Here is a 15743-nt window from a genome sequence, read left to right on the forward strand (position 1 = left end):
AATGCTCCCTTCCTGGCCTCCTTTGCAGCTAGAGGTGTCCGTGAGCCCCAGGTCTGCACAGTGGGCTTGGTGGGTTGAGGGGCTTCTGGAAAAATTTTGTTTCCTTATAAAAGGAATTTATAAGAAAGGGATTTATAAGGGAATTTATTGATTCCTACTCTTCCGCCTCCTTCCCGACAACGCAGATGTGATGTCTGGCCTAGTGGCAGCCGTCTTGTGAGGCAAAGGATAGAAGTAAGTCAATCCACCAGAGATGAAGAGAGAGAAAGAGCCTTCTCCTCGATGATACTGCTGATCCTGTCGGGCCAAGGCTGGCTCGCCTACCTCCAGACTTCCCGCTAGATAGACAACAACCGCCTTTGGGGGTCAAGGCACTATGGGTCGGCTTTTCCCTTACTTGCGATATAGAGGACAGTCCGCGTACGAAAGCCTATCACAACGCCTTGTACAAAAAGTAAGAGCTCAATAAATATTAGGCTACCTGTGTTGGCCTCTAATTGGAAACTGGGCCCAGATGCCTTCACCTCCTTTAATCTGCTAATAATTTGCAAAAGGCCCTTTCTAGGCACAATCAGAAGGGGACGATTACCCTTCACGGCATCAGCGGGGAGCACCAAGGATGGAGTGCTCCCCATGTCCGTCAACTAAGCAACAGGCAGAGGGGCGGTCAGCGTTCCTGGAGGCGCTCTCCAGGCCGAGGCCTGTGAAAGCTGAGCTGCCCACACACCCACAGGATGCCTCAGCAAGGAGAAAAAGAAAAAAAAAAAAAAAAAAAAACGGCTAAAGGTGATTTGTATTTTTCCACTTAATTAAAAAAAAAAAAGCAGTTCTGGGGCAGTTTCACCATGAATCTTGATATGACATGAATGAGGCTGGCCGGCTTCAACGGCTGAGGAAGTCGCCCCCCGCCCTGGGACCTGCCTCTGCTATCTTAGGCCAGCTGGCCTGCCTTCACCAGCGCGGGCAGGGACGAGCAAGCACACACTCGCCACAACGGCTCCCTCCTATCACTTCTGAATTTTAAGCGTCACTCGGCAGGTTACTTTTTAAAAACTCCATTGGACTTTGGTCTGTCCAGGTCCGACGCGACCAGTCCCCGCTGAGTGCCTGCCCTGGGGGAAGCGACAGAGGTGCGTCCCGTTCTCCATACAGCCCTTCCACCGACCGCCGCAGCGTAAGGCCATTCTCCCTCGTGTACGTTGGTGATTAATGCCTTCTGCACCAGTCCTGACCCTTCCCTGCCCACTTTTTCTCCGCAGAGATCATCTGTTTTGCTAATTATGCTGCAAGGTTGTTGCTGTGGTCTGATGGTGCGTGTCCTCCCCGCCCCCCAATTCATACATTGAAGTCCTAACCCCCAACGTGGGGCCTTACGTGCTTATGTCATGAGGGTGAAGCCCTCACGGATGGGATCAGGGCTTTTAGAAGAGACCCCCAGGGAGCTTCCAGGCCCTTCTATCATGTGAGGACATCAGCTATGAGCGGAGAAGACATCAGCTACGAACCAGGAAGAGGGCTTTCAACAGAACACGACGATGCCGGGGCCTCGATCTGGACTTCCCAGCCCCTGGAACCGGGAGAAATGAAATTTCTGTGGTTTCTAAGCTACTCAGTCTGTGGAATTTTGTTACAACAGCCTGAACAGACTAAGACGAAGCAGATAAACAGCCAGGTAAAAACAACGAGGCAAAAGGGACTGGGAGAGGATGAAATGACACGCTACATTAATTAATTAATTACAATTTCTGCGCTTTAGCTCTCTTTCTGCCTTTTAAGCCGTCTCCTATGCGTTAGGTCTAAAACCTTCCAGCATTGGCATGAAAAGATGCTCCACGTCACTCATCGTTGGGGCAATGTAAATGGAAACCACAACGAGATGTCCCTCACAGCTGTCACAATGACTAAATTCAACAACATGAGAAACAGCAAGTGTTGGCGAGGACGCAGAGAAAGGGGAGCCCCCCACCCCCCGCAGCACGGGGGGACGCAGACCGGTGCAGCCGCTCTGGAAAACAGTATGGAGGCTCGTCAAGGGGTTAGGATCGAGCTACCCTACGACCCGGCAGCTGCTCCAGCAGGGATTTACCCAGAGAATACGGAACTACTCATGCACAGGGGTACAGGCACCCCGATGTTCACAGCAGCAGCATCTACGAGAGCCAAACTGTGGAAACAGCCCGTGTCCAGCAGCTGACGCGTGCATAAAAAAGACGCACGTATATAAAGTCAACGGAGTATCGCTCTGCTGCAGAAAAGAATGGAATCTTGCCATCTGTATCGGCAGGGATGGAGCCAGAGAGCTGTACGTAAGCGAAATAGGTCGGTCAGAAAGACAAATCCCATACGGCTTCACTCGTGTGGAGTTTAAGAAACAAAACAAATGAGTCAAGGGGAACAAAAAGAGGCAAACCGAGAAGGAGAGTGTCACCTCCAGAGCACGCAAGGATGGTCACCGGGGAGCGGGGGCCACAGGGGGTGGGGATGCAGGAGGGCACTGCTGACGAGCGTGGGGTGATGTATGGAATCCTGAAACTAATATTACACCGTATGATAATTTAAATAAAAACTTAAAAAAAAAAAACAAACCCACAGTCCCAGGACCTGAGGACGTGTCCTCCACACACATCTAAGGAGATGTGTTACTCACGTGAGCGTCCTGGGCTGGGCATGCTGGGGCCGGATCTGGCTCTGGGACACCCTGCGTCTCCTGTTCGAGACTCCGTTCTCCAGCCATCGATCCCTTTCCCCGTCCGGGGCGCTCAAGGCTGCGACTGGCCTCTGTGCTGGGCGAGGAGTCACTCTCAGAACGAGGCCTGGGTGGGGCGAGAGCCGTGCGGACGGAAGCACCGTACGGAGCGACCCGAGCCCTCAGACACCCCGGAAGAGGACTCTGCTTTATTTTCTCGGGGAACGTGGTCCAAGTCCTGCTAATGCCACCAACGACGGGCGCAGCATCCTGGGGGAATAGAGTCAAGTGCCCATGGCTTCCCTGAGCAAAGGGAAGGGCCTCGCTCACGGGGGGCCACCAGGTCGCGTGCAAGCTCCCAGCTCACGGGGACGTACGGAGGACAGAAGCCAAGTGGGAACACCTCTGGCTTCCAGTTTATGTGCGACTCGTGTAACCTGTTCCTCTTATAGGGCTGAACTTCTCCGCAGAGACGTCGCTTTTGATGAACTAAATCCGTTGAGATCGGTGTGAGGAGCTGTGCTTTGTATAAAAAGGGTAATGAACTTTAATCAAATTCTTTAAGCAAAGAGGGAAACCGGCTGTTTGAAGGAATTCCATGGCGAATTCTCCTTTAACGGGACTAATTCCCACCTAATTTGTCACTTGTGCAAAGCAGCTTTCTGGTTTTTAATTTGCCTAAAACTCCAGACTCTCTGATGCTCTTGTTCCTGGACACCTTCGCTGCTCAGGCAAGAATCAGCTTTCTCTCCTCCATCACAGTCTACGTCTCTGCTTCAAACACCGCGAACCCCTGGGTGGGGACACACACCACGTAAACCCCATCCTCAGGGGCTCCCTCATTAACCAACGCCCAAGGCTGCCCGTCCTTGGCATCTCTGCGGCCGGGCCACCTGCACTGGGACGGGGTCAGCAAGGCCCGTGCCCTGCTCCTGGACCACTGCGTGTCCTGGTGAAAATCTTGGGATCCGGTAAAACGCCGCCTGGCAGGCCCTGCTGACAGATCCCGTCAACCCATCAATCGGGACGGACAGACGCTGGCGGGCGGGTGAGCGAACCCGGGCGATCCCGGAAGATGCAGAGATCGGCAGCTCGGCCTGGAGGGTCACTGTGTCTTCGATGTCCTTCCCTAGAATACGTTTCTAAGTGCTGCTGCCTAGACAAAGATTGATTCGGAAAGATCCTGCCTTTCGAGCCACTCCTTCCCCGTGTTCCCAGTCCCCCGGGCGACGCTGGGATGACCCAGGCCACAGGTGCCGCCGCGGAGGCAGAGGCAGCTGTGCCACAGGCCCCAGGCCCACCTGCCCAGGCCGCTGCTCCCTCCCGATCCCGACGCTCGATCTCCAGGTGCTCCTGGGCTTTGCACGCACATTCAGTAGGACCAGCAACGGGTTCGCCCTCGCCCATCCAGGCGGCTCCCCGGGCTTCCCCATCCCTGTCATCACCCTTCCACTCAGCCACGTTGCTTTTGTTTTATTTTCAATAAAAAAGGCATATATTTAAGGAGCACAACACGGTGCATTTATATATATACACGCAGCGATGCGGGTACCACGGTCCAGCCTATCCACGTACCCTCCCTTCACGGAAGTCACCAGCCTGTGCATGTGGGATGCGAGCGCCGCCGATGCACCCCCAGCACCACCCGGCGCTCAGCACGGTACTGACCACGGTCGCGGTGCCGCACACCAGGCCTCCAGACGCCAGCCGTGTGCCTGCCACTGTGCGGGCATCGTGCTCCATGTCCCCACGCCCAGCCCCTTGGAAGCCGCCGTCCTACTACTCTCTGCTTCTGCGTGTCGGACTTTAGGTTCCACACGGAGGCCAGATCACATGGTTGCCTTTTTTTTTTTTCTTTCTGTGTTGCCTGTTCCATTTAGCCTAACGTCCTCCAGGGTCATCCACGTTGTTGCGAATGCCAGGATCTCTTTTTTTCACGCTGAATTATCACAAGTATAAATACAACTATATATGCTGTAATTTCTTTATCCATCGTCCAAAGTCACGCAGCCCATGGGAGGCAAAGCTGCGGTTTGGGTCCAGACACGCCTATTTGGGTCATCCTCCAGGTCTTTCGGTGACGAGGCTCTTACTCCTGCAGACGTGGAGGCTGTAAGCCAAGGATTCTGTTTGCACTACGGTGAAATAGCAGGCTACACGTGGATGCACGCATGTGCACACGCACACGGTCCAGCCAAACACACAAGCTCCTCATAGACTGAGCCAGCAGGAGACGAGCGGGTCACTCCTCAGGGTAGGGGCAGGTGCCCGCATATCCTCCGGCAGGGGCCGTCTGCCAGACGATGCACGCCCGCCCCAGCGCAAGAGACCCTCAGCACCACAGGGTCACATCTCACCCTAAGCACCGAGCGGCCGCTGGGTCTCCACGGGCTGAAGCAGAAGCACCTAAGGTCCGTTTGTTTCACTGCGATGAAGCCACAGTCGGTCAAAGGAAACACGCGCAAGCCAAGGCGGGAAAGCAAGACGCGTTCGAAGAAAGGCGGTAAAATCTTCAGAGGTAGCACTAGCGAGTCTGAATCCCCGGGCTCATGGGCGAGCCCTCGTTGCACCAGCCGCACGCGGGTTGGCTCTTCACTCGCGGACGACGGCTCATCACCCAGGGCACGGGTCCCGGGCTGACCGAGGCCGCTCCAACACGACTCTCCCAGGTGCTCCCTCGATGCCGCCACTGGCACCAGTGGGGCCTGCTGCGTGAGAGGGGAGTCGGATTTCCCGCTCTTGGCCTTCTGCGTCCCGTCAAACTCCACCCTCGTTGCTCCTCCAATCAGAACCTGTATTGAGAGCCCGCTGTGTACTGGGTGCGGCGCTAGGTGCGGGACACGCCAGCGAAGCACGGCTGCCGTCACAGAGCGCGGGGACCAGGAGCGGGACGCGGGCTGCCGAGCAAGCTGCCAGCCCCGGACACCCGAGGGCCGCAACCCCTCAGTGCACGGGAGCCACATGCACGAGCCCGTGAACCTCACGCGGGTGGCTGAGAGGGGCAGCAGCGCTCTACCAGGAAGGAGCATCATGCACCAAGTCCCAGGAGAAAGGGGCTCAAGTCTCGCGCCGTGGCTGCAGCACAGAGTGCCCAGGACCTGGGGCCAGGTGGCGCGGGGCCTTGGAGGTCATAGACGGGCTCCGGCCTCGCCCTGGAGGCTCTGAACGGGCTGTGAGGTGACCTGCATTTAGCCTCTGGAGGACGGCTTGGGGGCGGGCAGGGTGGCCCGGAGGCCGACGGGCCTGGAGCTGGGGGAGGCCGGCTGGAGGCCGTCTCGGAGCAGAGGCCAGAGCAGGGACCAAGAGCAGGGTGGACGCTGAACCCCGCAGCGGGCTCCTTGGACGGCAGGTTGAGCACCGGGGGGCCAGCGCCCCTTGCACCCGGCTCCGCTCCCCATGAGCCATGAGGAAGCTACTCGGCCTCTTGGGGCTTGGTTTGCTCAAATGTAAAACAGGGATAAGGACAACGTGGCCTGGTGCCAAATACGCGACACGGGCCGCGCTCGTACAGATACACCCGGCAGAGCGCCAGGCCGAGAAGGCCCGTCGGGATTATCAGTACTGGGAGCGCCCGGTATCAGCTGTCACCTGCGGGCGGCACCTTGCTCGGCCTGCCACGGGGCGACATCTCAGCCGCCGGCCCAGCTCCCTCCGGGCTGCTCTGCTCTGCCCGCCTCCCAGTGCCGTCAGCACTCCTGCAGCAGGCCCCCCGCAGGGCCCTCCCCATTCAATCCCAATCCGCCATGTAACGGGGAAACCCTGCCTTAAAGTTCCCACTAGAGTCCACCCCGCAGGGCGCCCTCCCGGCTCACGAATGCGGGTCTGCGAGGGGCTTCAGGCAGTTTTGGCTTAAGAGGACGCTTCTGTTCACGTTCAGGAGAGCCACTCTGGGGGGGGGGGGACTTCCCAAGTGGCCGAGCTCCGGGACACGAGACCCTCCTCGGGGTCACCTCAGTGGTGACATCGTCTCAGTATTTTTGGTTGGTGGGTCCAGAGCGGTGACAATCCGACGCGCCATTTACGTCGCTTCTCTTGACTTACTTAGTCTTTTGCTGGCTTACACGGAACGGTGGACGTTAGACGTACGGGACACAACAGCCCCGAAGGAGCCGACCGAAGGCGCTCGGCCTCACCACAGAGTGATCAGTGAGGGGAAACGGCCTTGGAAGGCCGGGCCATGAGGACTCGCGTCATTCGCTTCAGTGACAGGGTCCGTTTTAAGGGGATTTGGTATTGTTTTGGTGTAAGTAGTTAATTTCCGGGCTCAGGAAGTATCAACATGTCTTAAAATTAATAGTATTTATGTCTCAGACTCAGAGGAATGTGCTCTACAGGGATTCTCAGGAAGAAATTACCCTTCAAAGATCGAGAAAGGTGGTTTTGTTCAAAGGCCTACTCTGCTCAGTTCTTCCCGTCTACACAGTAGGACCACTTCTGCGCCTTGGTCTTGGGGACACTGCCGTCTGCCTTAGTTCCTCCTCGCCTTCCTTCCCTTCACCGAAGCCTGACTCTGTTGCTAGGTCTTCTGTTTTTGGTGAAGTTTTTTCGTAATAATTACAACCTACATTGACTCTTCCCTTCTCCGAACTTCTGTTATTTATGTTTTATATTTTTATTCATATCTTTTCCGAGTATATAAGGTATAATCCATGCACAACGCACAGCAGGTATTTAAAGTCTACAAAACTGACGAGATTTAGCTACATGTTGTCTCGTGAAGCCGTCACCACAGTCCAGAGGAGGAGCACAGACATCGCCTCCGAGGTTCCCTGTGCGCCCTTGAAATCCCATCGGTCTTCACACCTCGCTCTGTTTCTAAACAACCACTGATCAGTTTTCCAGCACCAAAAAAAAAAAAAAAAAAAAGTCATTCATTTCATTTCTTCATTTGTTATAAAATTACTTTTGCCGTAAATGCTCCATTATCTTATAAAGATCTGTAAAAAGTAGGGCCAAAGTATTTCATATCTATCCCCACATATATTCCGCTTCCCTTCTGCTGGGGTATCATTATATATTGCTGCCCCAAACTGAGTAGCTCAGAACATGCATTATTTTACAGTTTCTGTGGTCAGGAACTAGCATGTGGTTTCGTTGGGCTCCTGATTCCAGGTATCTCCTAAAGCTGTGGACAAAGTATCTAGAGATGCAACTGGGGAAGGAGCGGAGCCTAAATTCCCGCCCGTGTGGTTGGCAGGATCCAGGTCCTGGGGGACGTTGAGACTGAACCCTGAGTTTCGTCGTGGCTGCTGGCTGGATGCCCACGCTCCGGTCTCGGCCACACGGGTCTCTCCACAGTGGAGCACGCGGCATGGCGGGCTGCTTCATCCGCGTGGGCGAGCCAGAAGCAGAGAGCACGCAGGACGCAGGTAAGGGCCTCTCACACCCTGACACTGGAGCGAGTCCACACTCCACTCGCCAGGAGCAAGTCTCCAGATCCATCCCACACACGAGGAGGAGCAGACTGGGAAGCGGGGATCCCCGAACGCCCTTCCAGAACCGCGCACCCTAACCCTAACCGCGCTACTAGTGGTTCGTCTGTTCGTTCTGAGCACCGAGGGTCCAAAGTACACAGCGTGCTGCAATCATTTTTGTTTTAGAAAGACAATTCCTAAAAAAAAAAAGAAAAAAGAAAAAAGAGAAACGAAAGAAAGACAATTCCTGGAGTTCTTCCTCCTTCGGCGAGCTCTAGATCTCCACCTTGCATCCTCTCCCTCCTGGGTTTCCTTCAACATTTCTTGCCCTGCTTGTCTGCTGAGCTACAAGCGTCTCTCAGTGTTTGTCCGTCTGAAGGAATCTTTATTTCACCTTTGCTCATTAAAGCTAGTTAGTTGGCTTCTTTTTGCCGGGTACAGAACTCTAGATTGATATTGTCTTCTTTCCCGATTAATGTTACTTCACTTACTTCTGACTTGCATTGTTTCCAGGGAGGAATCGGCTATAATTTTTATCCTCGCTCTTCATTTTCTTTCTTTCTTTCTGGATGCTTTAAAGACTTTCTCTTTTTTATGGTTTTAAACAGTTTGATTAAAATGTGGCCTGATGTAGTTTTCTTCATGTTCCTTTTGTTTGGAGTTCGTTGGAATTTCTTGGATTTCTAAGGTTATGGTTTCTGTCAAGTTTGGAAAAATTTCAGGCATAAGGTCCTCATGTATTTCTTCCAAACTCCTCATTTCCCTTGAGGACATGAACAGGTCACATGAAGCTGGTCGGTCAGTCCCACTGCTCACTGCTGCCGTTTTCAATTATTTTTTTGATCTTTTTTTCTATCTTATTTTGGGTATTTTCTATCCTGTTTCCTAATTATCTAATGCCAGCTCTAGGTCCCATTAGTCCCATTCAATGTTGTTTTGCTTTTTGTTTTTGGGGGTTTTGGTTTGATTTGGTTTGGTTTTTTTGATTTTGTTAATTTTCTGGTCTATACGTTGGATTTTGTTCTTTTAAAAATCTTCCACATCTCTCCTTAAGATGCTATTCATCAATTCTTTTCTTCATTATGAGTTGTATCGTATTGCTTCTTTATTATATGCCTGGTAATTTTTGATTAGGTGACAGGCAGTGTGTATTTTCATGTTGGGTATTTTATTTATCTTTTCATCTATTTGTTTATTTTTGCATTATTTGAACTGTTAGTGAACTTTGTTCTGTAATGTGGTTATTTGGAATCATTTTGATCTTTTCACAGCTTACATTTCAGCTTTGATAGGTGGGATCACAGCAGGCTTTAGACTAAGGCTAATCGGGCCCTCTACTTAGACAATATCCTCTTGAGGACTAAACCCGATGCCCCGTGTGTTATGGAGTTTCTCTCCTCTAATTTCTGGGAACTTGAATTTCCAGGCTTGGATTAATGTCAGACATGTTTCTGTTAAATCGTGTCTGATGATTCTTCCCTGTACTTCTTGATGTTGCATGCAGGCAAGCACGCGCCCCTTAGTACTCTTCTTAGGACTTGAGAGGAACCTTCTTCAGGGCCTAGAGCGTTCTCTGCGTCTAGTTCTGGTACACTGCCTTAGGGATTTTAGCTGCTTTGTCCTCCTCTAAAATTCCCAATTCTATCTCTTTAGTTCAGGGAGACCTCTGCTTCCCTAAGTTCTTTTTTCTCTATACCCCAGCCTGGCTCTCTGTCTAGGCACCGGACTGAGGCAATCATAGGGCTCATCTTGTTTGCTTCCCTTCTTGTAGAGATTACTGCCTGTTCCAATATTGGGAAACCATTGATTCATACAGTTTGTCCGCTTTCTTGTTTTAGTTTTTTAGTTGTTTAAGCTAGAAAGTTAAGTCTGGTCTCTGTTACTCCATTATGTTCAGAAGCAGAAATCTGTTCCATCTGCTTTAGTAATCTCTAACACAGTTTACCCTCCTCCCCTCAATTTTCACATATCCCTATGCTCATGAAAAAGTGCTCCTGGAGGGCAGAACATGTATTATTTGACTTCTTTTACACCTAACGCGGTGCTATGCATATGTTGAAAATGTTTCTTTTTACATGGTTTCTTGGAAGGGCTGGCTGTGAAGTATCTTCTGTTTGCTCCATAAGACTGCATCCTTGTGGTCCTTCTTTTATCCCCATTTTCTCCACATTGAGTTTTTCTTACCACTCCACAGATACAGGAGCTCCTCTGCACAATGTCGGTGAATCTGAAGGCTTTGACTATTATCTTTGTTAAATCCTAAGTGGCAACTTTATAACACATCAGAGGGCTTGGAATTAGAATTTATGTGCCAAATATTTTAAAGAGGAAAAAAAAAATACCATACCGTTTGGAAAAATTTGTCTGATTATCTCAATTACCTACTTGGTTGACTCCCATTACTTTGGCTATCTCCTTGCCTTCCGATCCTGAATCCCAGCTCTCTGCTGTGATTTTCAATGTCTTCCCGACTCAAATGGTAGCAACCTGTGACTTTCCAAGACTTTCCCTGGATGATCCTAAGTCCCTGTCCCTTGGATCACATAGAACCTAAGGGCCTTTTTGCTGTTTCTGTAAGTTTCATCTTTAGCCAGGTCTGTGTTGTGCTGAGGCCGATAATAATCTGAAGGAGCTCAATAACCCCTATTTATACTGCGGTTGCAAAATTCTTCCTCCTTCCATCTGGAAAAACTGGTTTTGTAGATGAAGATATCAATGCAATTACTATCTCAGAGGTGGACGTCATTCCCTTAAGGACCCACTCTAGTGGCTCCCAGGCCTTGCTTGCTTGAATTAGAAACCCTGGCAACCATGAGGATCCTCCGTTCCACCTCGAGCCCAGTACAGCCACAGTTCATCCTCTCATCTCTCTTGCCTTTCTGATCCTCCCCGTGGCTCTCCTTTTCATTAATGGTGCCTTCAGCCTCCTAATTGGGCAGGCTTGATGCTCGGGAGTCATCGTGGATGCCTCAGTCTCTTACTCTTTTCACCTGACCTGTTTTCTAGTTCAACCGTTTTACATGTATGACATCTCCCGTATGTTACAGATTCTAACCCTTCAATGTTTCTCATTCGTTTTTTTTCTCTCCATTCCCATCATCACTGCCTTCCCGCAAGGCCTCATCCCTGATGCCCTGACTCTAGTATCACCGCTCCAACCCGCACGGTTTGTCCAGGTAAATGTCCCTCAAGGACAGCCTGCTTATGTGACTCCCTCCTCAGAAGTTCCAACAGCGGCCCACTGTCTACAAAACTAAGTCCAAAAGAACCCTCCAGCATGGGAGGCTCCCTCCTCAGTGACCGTGGCTGATGCCAGTGCTGTGACCTTAGCCGTCGTGATTCGCCCCAAAGCTGCCATCTCCAGCCACACTTCACTGCTCTCCTCTTGGAATTCCCTCAGGCCCAGCCACGCCTCTTTAGACCTCTGAGCGGGGCTCTAAGGTCCAGCACACACGCCAGCTGCTTTATGTCATGTCCTCTAAGTCCCGAACCACAAGGAATAGCCCTGTGCCTGTGCTTAGACCAGCTCCGGGCACACAGAAGGCACAAGGGAAGCGTTTGTTTGAGGAATGACTCCCTCTCTTCCATGCTTTCATGACATTTTGTGCAATAGCACCTCTATCATCGGGCCTTCACGCACTAAGTAGTTCATTCATTCAACAAAAATGACGGCACACCCATGGTGTGCAAGGTTCCACACTGTAGGGTTAGCTGGAGAATGATCCATGTCTCCCACATTGGTGTAAGCGTGCCTACTGTATGCACAGCCGTCCCTCCCAGGTCGGTGTGAACAAGTCCACTGTATACACAGCCGTCCCTCCCACGTCGGTGTGAGCCTGCCCACCGTATGCACAGCCGTCCCTCCCACGTCGGTGTGAGCATGTCCAATACACACACACTCATTTCTCCCATACGGGTGTGACTATGCCTGCTGTACACACGGCTGTCTCTCAAGCATCAATGTGAATGTGTCCGGTGCATCTCTGGCAATCTTTCCCAAACCAGCAGGTCGTGTCAAAGTACGTAGGGCCATCTCTCTCCCAGCAGTGTGACATGTCCACGGCATACGAGGCCATCTCTCCCATGGCACTGGGAATGTATCCACTGCACACACGGCCATCTGTCACCTCAGTGAGGTTCCCAAAGGAACGAACCACATGTTACTCCTCCTGGTTTCCCCCACAGAACCCAGCATGAGGCATGAAGGACCTGATGACTTCTGACTTAATGAAATAAATGTAGCTCACACAGGGCTGGGATACTGACAACCTTTACACCTCGAGGAACTGAAAAGAGGACAAGGGTCATTTAAAACTCCTGGAGGAAGCAGGAGCTGGCTTACTTCTTCTTTTTGTAAGATTTATTTATTTTAGAGAGAGAGAGAGCACAAGCCGAGGGGGGGAGACCCTCAAGCAGACTCCCTGCGGAGCTCAGAGTCCCACACAGGGCCGATCTCAGCATCCTGGGGTACCAGGAATTAGCCACCCAGGAACCCCTGACATACTTCTTTGTATTAGACTTTAATCCCTTTCAAAACCGAAAGGGTTCTATCCTCGGTGACCAACCATAAGGGAACACCACAACCAGCACAAAACCTGTCAAGTTTAGGTTTTTCAAAAGGCAATCAAGCTAATTGAGCGGCAAACTTTAAAATCTCAATTTCAGCTGCTAACCTTGACAAAATCTAGGTTAAATAACACTTCAGATATTTTAATTTTTAACATATAAAAATGGATATTCAGTGAAGCTGTTATTCCAAATGTAAAAGGAGTCTTTATGTACAAATAGCCTTACTTCACGGTCCTCTTGTGTGCCATTTAAAGTAGGGTTTGCTTTTTTCATATTTAAAGATTTTATTTATTTATTCATGAGAGACACAGAGAGAGGCAGAGACCCAGGCAGAGGGAGAAGCAGGCTCCATGCAGGGAGCCCGATGTGGAACTCGATCCCGGGACCCCGGGATCACGCCCTGGGCCGAGGGCAGGTGCCCCAGTAGGGTTTTCTTTACAGGCAGTTTTCCTTAATATAATTATTGCTTATACCTAGGGCTACGAGAATATTCACTGCCTCTAACTTGTAACTGTGGATATTTATAATGAATACAAAAGTGTTGTGAAAGGTTGTGCGTCTCCTAAGAACGAACAGTGGACTGGGCCCTGTGGTCACACCCAAACCCTGGCCCCGCCCTCCACCTACAGCCGACTGGACCGGGCGTAAGCACTTGACCTAGGCTGGACCAATCAACCCCCTTCTTCTGGAAAACAACTGCATTCGGGACTGAGACCCTAGGTGGTGTCAGGGTTGATGAGTTGGCCAAGTGGACACTGGGATGGCATCACCCCGTATGCATAGAGAAGAAGGGGAAACCTATATTCAGATGGAAATAGTGAAGCAAACAGAGAGGCACAAATAATGCTGAGGACTGGATATGTGGCCAGGTAGTATCTCATTTAATTCTCAGAGAACTCAGTTAAACTCAGGCATTTGCAGTCAAGGAAACCGAGGCAAAGAGAGAGGTTCATGGGGATGGCGGAGTTGCGATGGGCATCCAGCAGTCTGACTCCAGGACCCTGCTTTCTGGCGCGACCGTAGGCAGCCCTGGAGCAGCAGAGCCGGGCGAGGGCCCCGAGACCCGCAGAGCAGAGCCGGCCGGCTCCTCTATCAGGTTCCCTCAGCTGCTCGGGAGCTGCCTGAACTTCCCGCCTCCCGGTATCCCGGGGAAGCCCAATTTCTTCCATTAGATGCTCCCGCTTTGCTGACCACCTGCAGGTTTATGTGACCCGCAGTCACACAGCGGCCCTGCCCCCACCCCGGACACCACGGGTCAGCCCGGGCCTGCCACGGAGGGTCACAGCCCTTCGCGTCCCGCTGCCCACAAGCTCCCCCGCGGTTGCGTCGCTTTCTGCACGTGGACAACACGCTGGCGCCCCGTGTCTTTGCACCGGTTTCTGTGCTGCGCGTGCAAACCGGTCACTCGTCTGTGGGAATGTAGGACGAGTAATGCAAAGGGTTTTGGGAGAAGGTGCCTGGGACCCACTTAACCGACGGGCCTGGTTGAGTCAGGAGAGGACGCTTCCTTGCGAGTCGCCGTCCGTAACCTCCGCAACCCACGTCCCTAGTGCAGTCGGGCAGTCGCGCGTTAGCTGGAGGAGCGTCACGAAGGCCGCGGCTGCTTTCATGCGGCAAAGGAAACCTTTCAAAACAACCGAGAAAGGTAAAACCTACCCCCATATGCATTTTTTTTTTTTACCGGGAAAGCTTGTGGCGCCCTTTCGCCGGCGTCTGGACACACGCAGATCCCCGAAGGGCTACGCGTGGCCGGTCCCTCGCCTTGTGAAAATGCCGCCTCTCGGCCTCGTGGTTGTCGGGGCAAGAAGGCAAGCGATGGCTGCACCGGCTGCATTTACACTTTCAAATCACGATCACGATGTGTGACTCAGTTACGGGGCTCAGGGCCGTCCGGCCGTCCAGGTGGCCGCGGGGTGGCCCTGACACAGGCCCGGGGATCTCGGAGGTGCCGGCGGAGGGAAGGGTGAACCTCAGCGGCGGGAAGGCAGGAGGGACACACAGCCCCGGCCTGGGCCTTGTTCCCGCGGGGCAGTCCCTCCCTGCGGGCGCGGGCGGGGGGCTGGGTCCCGGGCCCCGAGCAGAGCCCACCGAGCCTCGGCTGCCCCGGGGGCCCCTGCGCGGAGAACCGGAGCCGACTCCACAGGCCCCGGGGGACGGCCACTCTCCAGGCCGATGGTGGGGAGCAGGCCCGAGGTGCTTCGCTCCTGAAGCGCAGCTGGACCTGCCAGCGTGGACGGAGGGTCTCTGGAAGGCCCCCTGTGGCCGCCCCATTGCAGGCGGGACAGGCCCCACTGGGGCCGGAGGGGGCCGCAGGGCTGTGCCGTGTAAGACATGCGGACGGCACATCTGAGAGGCCGGAGCCCAGGCAAGCCCCGAGGGGTCGGTGAAGCGCCGCGGACCTTGTCTCCTGCCCAGCTCAGCCTCTTGAGCCCCGTCAACGACCGCTCTCCCAGCTTCGTGCTTCTGCTTCACTTCCCAGAAACAGAAGTAAAATCATGACGCAGCCGGACTGGGGAGGGCGACGCGCTCGGCAGCCACGCTGTCAGGTGACCCTCCGTGAGCTCGGCGAACCGCGACACTCAGCCAAAGGTGCTTTCTAGGAAATGCGATAACCCCCGGAGCACGTGGAAGGAGGCCCTGACCTTTCAGGAACCGGGTGCCGAGGTGCACCTGCCGTGGGTCTCAGAGGCCGCGCCAGCGCCAGGGGGCGGGGGGGCCTGGGCGGGGAACACAGCAGGTGTGGCGTCGGCGCTCGGGCACAGCACAGTCCTGCAGAGGCCGGAGGCCGTGGCCCTGCGTCGTCTGTGCTGCCGAGACTCGTCCCCTGAAGGTCCCCGGGTCCAGACACTCTGCTGTGGATGCAGCCATCCCCATATTCTTTCTTTTCTTAAAGATTTTGTTTATTCATCAGAGACGGGGAGAGAGGGCCTGCGGGGACCCCGACGCGGGACTCAACCCCGGGGCCTGAGCCCAAGGCAGACGCTCCACCGCTGAGCCACCCGGGCAGCCCCTCTCTGTGCTTCCAGGTGCAGACGACGGCAGGTGTCCAGCCGCAGGCGACGGCCCCCCCAGCC

Source organism: Canis lupus, chromosome 13 (assembly GCF_048164855.1).
Source record: "Canis lupus baileyi chromosome 13, mCanLup2.hap1, whole genome shotgun sequence".
NCBI lineage: Eukaryota > Metazoa > Chordata > Mammalia > Carnivora > Canidae > Canis > Canis lupus.